Genomic DNA, 6,375 nt, shown 5'->3' on the forward strand with positions numbered 1-6,375 from the left:
TTTTTTTTCAAAAATCTTTTTAACAAATTCAATTTAAATACTTTTTCAAATAGAAAACAGGATTAAATGATATATTTAAAAATTAATTTCATACCACGTAATACTACGTATTGCTAATAGTATATAGATAAACAATAGAGGACCAATTGTAGATGCTTGTTTTGTTTATAATTTCTCGTTTATAATAATAACATCACGCATGCATTGTGCACTTTTTCTAATGTGTTTCGTTTTCTTTTTATGAATAAATTTTTTATATATACTTTCATAAACAATATTTTACTATATTTCAATAAGAATTGATTTTTTGTCAAACATATCCTTAACACGTAACATTGACAAGTCATCGCATAGGAAATTATTACGTTAGTAGTGTCTCATTAGAGAGACTTGTGATAATATAGGTTTTACTTTATAGTATAAGTAGATAACTATAAGATATGCTTTATTATTATTTTGACAAGAGTCAATTCTTGTTAAACTACACATTCCTTTTCAAAGATATATACAAAAAAAAATTAAGAAAAATTGCCTAGCCGAAACTGTGACGCAGTTACACTGCTAGAAAAAATATATAACAAAAAATAAATTAAGGAAATTGCTAGGGTGTGATCATAAACAGTTGGTCTGCAGGCCCTCCTCCCAATATATATATATATATATATATATATATATATATATATATATATATATATATATATTAGAAATTAAAATATAATATATTTTATAATTAAAAAATTTAATTTAACTATAGATAAAATTTAATTATTTAATAAATTTAGGAAGGATAAAAATATTTATTATCATCCTATTTACTTATTTACTTATTATTAATTAATAATTTTATAACTAAATTGTTAATATAATATTTAATAAAAAATTAATTTAAAATTTTAACTTTAGTATTTTATTGTTAATATTCATATTATTAAACAAGATTGTGAAATAAAATAAAGAATTTTTTTATACGTAATATAATTATTTACATAAAAAAAAGTATACAACTGAAAAATTAAATTTATCATTACTAAAATTCTTATTTCATGAGATTTTTTCTGCAATCTTTTTATAAAATTTTGTAAGAAAATATTTTAATTTTTAGTTATTTTTCTAAGAGTTTTAATTGGCTGTAATTGGCTGCAAGAAATTATTTCTCATAAAATTATAAAATTTACAAGTATTTCCTACAAGTTTTTCTATGAAACCTTAAATATTTTACTAAAAAATTGGTAACAATTTCTAACAAATTATTTTTCATAACAAAATTTGTAAATATTTTTTATGAAAATAATTTCAAAACAAAACTGGTAGTGTATATTTTGGCTTAATTATTGATGTGTTCAATAATTTAAAAGTACAAACAAAAATTTATTAGATATATGTGATTTCTTTTATAGTTATAATTAAATTATATATTATATATTTATTTTTGTTGTACTAGTGATAATAATAAAAATATAAATTTTAAAATATTATTTTGGCTCCCCAAAGTTAACGTTAATGGTCAAGATATGTCACTGATCATAAAATAGTTGGCGATCTACAAAATAAGAATTTATTTTATATGCGTGCATGCACTCAAACTCTTTTATACTCAATTATATTCCATTAATATTGTATTTTGTAAGGCCACTAATTATTCTGCCCATGTTTAAGGGCTACCCCAATTAGTTGGACTTAAGGCTGACCCATCAGTTCTGCTATACCACATCAGTTCACTATTAACAGCGTTTATGAAAATATAACAGGATGGATTACATTCATGCAAATTAATGAATTTGGGTATTAAGTAGACACAAAGTTAAAAGCGGGTACTATTTAAACACATTTCCACGAAAATGAGTGTTTCGACTAATTATACCTATTTTATTATTATTATTATTATTATTTATTATTATTATTATTGTTGTTATTATTATTATTATATTTCTTCTATTCTAATTCAATAAAAATTTCTCATTCATATTAATGATTTTTTTTCATTTTAAAACAATTAATAAAAAATTATAAATGAAGACATAAAAAAAACTCTAGTTCTAACTCAGTTTTATAAATAATAAAAGGAAATATCATAATAACCTTGCAACTCATACACAGTAATAAACATTAATTACTTATAAAATAATGATCTTTTACCTTGTATTTGACTATGGAATTTTAACGATTCCAAAAAATTGATCTGCTGAAATTTATTCATTTCTTAAGGCTAATTAATTTCTTTTTTAAGGCAAAATTTTATTTTAAAAATATTTGGCTAAATTTTTCGATGGGTTGATTTTGCTCAACCTTTGCTCATGAGTAATTTCTTTCGACCTTCAACTAAAGCCAACTTGTCTAGACCTTTAACCATGGTTGAGCTAAGTTGGTCTGCATCGAAGGGTCGAAGTTGGTTAGAGCGAAAGGTTGAGCTAAGTCTGCCCTGACCAAACTTTGAGACTAGATGGTTAGACCAAAGATCAAGAATAGTTGAGTCCAACCAGAGGTTGAGACTAGTCAACCTTAGTCGAAGGTCGAGAAGAGTCGTTGGTCCTAACCAAAGGTGGAAAAGAGTCTTTGGTCTTGGCCAAAGCATGAGATGAGTCAGTACATGCCGAAGGTTGAGATGAGGCAATCCTGGTCGAAGTTTAGAACAAGTCGTATGGGCTAAGGTTCGAGTTGAGTAGGCCAAAGTTAAGGTTTGAGTTGACTAGGCCTGAGCCGATGCCTGAGCTAATTGGACCCATGCCAAAAGTCAACTCGAGTAAGGCTAAACCATGTCTGTATAGGACGAAGGTCTAGCAAGGCTGACCAAAGTTAAAGGGGCTATTCGAGTCGACCCGTATGCAGAAGGTCAAGCTGAGTCAATCAGACCTAAGCTTAAGACGAGTCGACTATGGCCGAATGTAAAGGCTAACGATTCTAGTCAAAGTTCAAGACTAGTCGGTACAGGCCGAAAGTCGAGTTGAGTAGACCCACACTGAAGGTCAAGTTGAGTAGGCTCAGGTCGAAGGTCATGCCAAGTCACTATGGCTTGATGGTTGACCTATGTCAGTCTAGGCCAAAGGTTGAGCCTATTCGAACCAAGCTGACTTGAGCAGAAGGTTGAGCTAAATAGGTTTTATCAAAGCTCGAGACTAGTTCGTTTGGGTTAGAGGTTGAGACAAGTTGGCCTTGATAGAAAGTCAACCCAAGTCGAGACGAGTCAACCTTGGTTGAAGTTTGAGATGATTTGGCATTAGCTGAGTAGGTCTAGGCCAAAAGTAGAGGCAAGTCACCCAATCAATCCAACTTAGCTAACCTGAATTAAAGGATCAAGATGAGTCGACTCAAGCGAAAGGTTAGATTGAGTGGCCAAATAGAAGGTCGAGAGGAGACACTCCTAACCATAGATAGAGATAAGTCAACTTTGGCTAAAGGTCAGTCAAGTCAACTCTTGCTCATAGTCGAATGGAGTCGACCGTAGCTAGATGTCGAGACAACTCGACCAAAGCCGAAGGTCAATATGAGTCGACTTTTTCGATTTGTGGACCTTTTCCATCGTAACCAATGACGAATTTCATGTATGGAATTTTAATTTCTTTTTTTTCGAGTGAATTTCGACGTCTATTATTTTAATTGTTTGAAATACACTCTTAAAATACCTCAATTTCAATTTCCTTTTATTTTTCCCATCGAAACAAATCATTTTACTCTAAGAGAATTTCAAATTCTCTTATGGTGTGTTTGGACGAGGCAATTCAAGAGGGTGATTCATTTATTTAGAGAATTTGAAATTCTTTGTTTGGATAGAGAAATTAAAAAGCATTTAAAATGCATGCATTTTTTTTGAAGTATTTTAATTAGCTAAATTAGAAGAAATTCAAATACCCTAACCTTGTGTTTGGATAGAGCATTTCAACAATGCTTAAAAATTGAAATGCTTTGTATTTGAATTGCTTGTAATTAAATTCCATTCATTTTTTAAATAACTTGTTTGGATAAGGAAATTAAAATACCTTACATTTCAATTTCTTGTTTGGAAAAAAAAAATTGAATTTATTGTGAGATAAAATTTAATTTTAACAATATTTATTTTACGCTTAATTATATTTTGAGTTCATGATAAATTTGGAAACATGCTTGACAACCCAGATGGGTCGGGTAGACCCAACTATGCAACCGAATTGGTTAGACCCAACGACCCACCCAAGCTGGACCGACTGGGAAACCTAGACAGGCTGGGTGGCCCGATGATCTAGAGGCATGACGGCCTATACTGCACGATTGTGCTGTCAAGTTCGTCAATATCGCCCGGTCAAACTCGTATAGGTCATTGGCCCAATGCTCCAAACGGGTCTAACGACCCGAACGGGCACGACGAGTTGAATGAGCACGACAATCCGGACGGGGCTGAATACCTAGATGAGGCCGAATACCCGAACGGGTCCGAATACTCGGACGGGTTCGACGACCTGGACGGGCCCGTACACCCAAACGAGCCCAAAGACCCGGACGAGTCCGACAACTAGGATGGGCCCGAGGACCCGGACGGGCCCGACGACTTGGACATGTCCGATGACCCAGACAGACCCGACGACCTAGAAGAGCTCGAGACTTGAACGGACCAGAAAACTCGTACATGCCCTTTTAAACTGTCAGTTCTGTCTAGATAGTCTGGCCCGTATGAGTCATCGGGCCCGTCTGGATCGTCGGGACCGTCTGGGTCATCGTTCTCGTCCGGGTCATCGGGCCCGTCCGGGTCGTCGGGCTTGTTTGGATCATTAGACGTGTTCAAGTCGTCGGGCCCATCAGAGTCATCGGGCCCGTCCGGGTCCTCGGACCCATCCTAGTCGTCGGACTTGTTCGGGTCTTCGGGCCCATATGGGTGTACGAGCCCAATGATTTGGAAGTGTCAACACCCAATTTCGTCCGGGTAACAATGATAAAATAAAAAAAATTAATTAATTAATTAAAGTTCAATTGAGAAGAATAAATAAATAAATAATTAAGAAAAGAAAAGAAAAAAATATGTTTTAGTTTGAGAAAAAAATAATTATCTATTTATTTTATTATTTTATTTTTGTTTTGTTTTATTTATTTATTTGTTTATTTGGGCTTATTATTTTGATTATTACATTATTTTTCTTTCTATTATTACAACTCCTTTTTTTTTGTTTTACGTCTCTCATTCTAGTTTAATAAAAAAAAAGAGAAAAGGGAAAGGGGAAAGAAAGAGGTAACGTAAGGCCTCTCTTTTGTCAGACCCATGCATGCTATGCTATCATGGTTTTGTATTGGGAAGGGCCTGTAGCATGGTCATGATGGCTGAAGGAACAGGAAGCAACATCTGCTCTCAGCCTTGTCCCAAATTTCGAAATTGGAAGGTGCAGAGGGTTACATAATAAAAAGGAAAAGATTCATGAGAGGAGGGGTCCTTTTTTTTATTACGACAGAGAGGGGTTTGGGCACTAGAAATCAGAGAGAGGGGAAAAAGAGTCAAAATTGAAAACGAAAGCAAAGCTGGTAAGGCATTAAGTTTTATTTTCACGGTAAGTGTTCTTAACTCCTCCTTAGCTTATGTTACCGTGACTTGATATTGTCGTTGATATTCATGGATGTGTGAATTGGAGCTTCTGTTAACGTTTTGATATTGATGTTCATGAATGTATGGATGAAAGATGGTTTAAAATAAGCATAGTTACATCTGTTATTTATTTTGTTTATTCCCATCGCGTGTGTACAGTGAAGAATAGAGTACAATTTTTATTTTTATTTTTTTATTTTTTTTATCTGCCATTGTTACGATATGTTCTTGTTTCGATTATGCTATTGTCTGGGTGTTACTGTTGCTCGAATGAGTGCTGGAAAATAACCTCATCCTTAACCATTCACCGCCATAATCATTATCTCCTTTCCTGCCACATAACACGAATTTTATCTCCTTTCCTGCCACATAACACGAATTTTATCTCCTTTCCGGCCCTCACTCCTTTTCTTTTCTTTCCATCATCCTGTTGCATAAAAGCAAAATCATTCATAATTTCAATCCAGTATCCCGCCTATCAATCTTCATTATTATCTTCGATCATCTTCCTATTCCCTCATTTCGTCACCTGCATAAAAAACCAAAAATAAAAAAAAACAGGTACCAAACTCAGCACGCACGCACACACAGATCAAGTTTTATCCCACAAATCTTCATCCTTGTTTGGCACCACTTGAGACCCCTCACCATTTTTCCATCCCCATCAAAAATCCACCCTCTGTTAACCTTTCCCCGAATCACATCCATACCACCTCAACATCACAGCACCTGCAAATAGAACTCACAAGCAAACAACCACAATCACGCATATTCGTCATCATTTGAACCTGCAGTCTCCGTTCACACTGAACCAAAACCCAATTCCAATCCCA

The sequence above is a fragment of the Vigna unguiculata genome, chromosome 11, assembly GCF_037176805.1.
Source record: "Vigna unguiculata cultivar grain cowpea cultivar isolate G323 ecotype 2 chromosome 11, ASM3717680v1, whole genome shotgun sequence".
Taxonomy (NCBI): domain Eukaryota; kingdom Viridiplantae; phylum Streptophyta; class Magnoliopsida; order Fabales; family Fabaceae; genus Vigna; species Vigna unguiculata.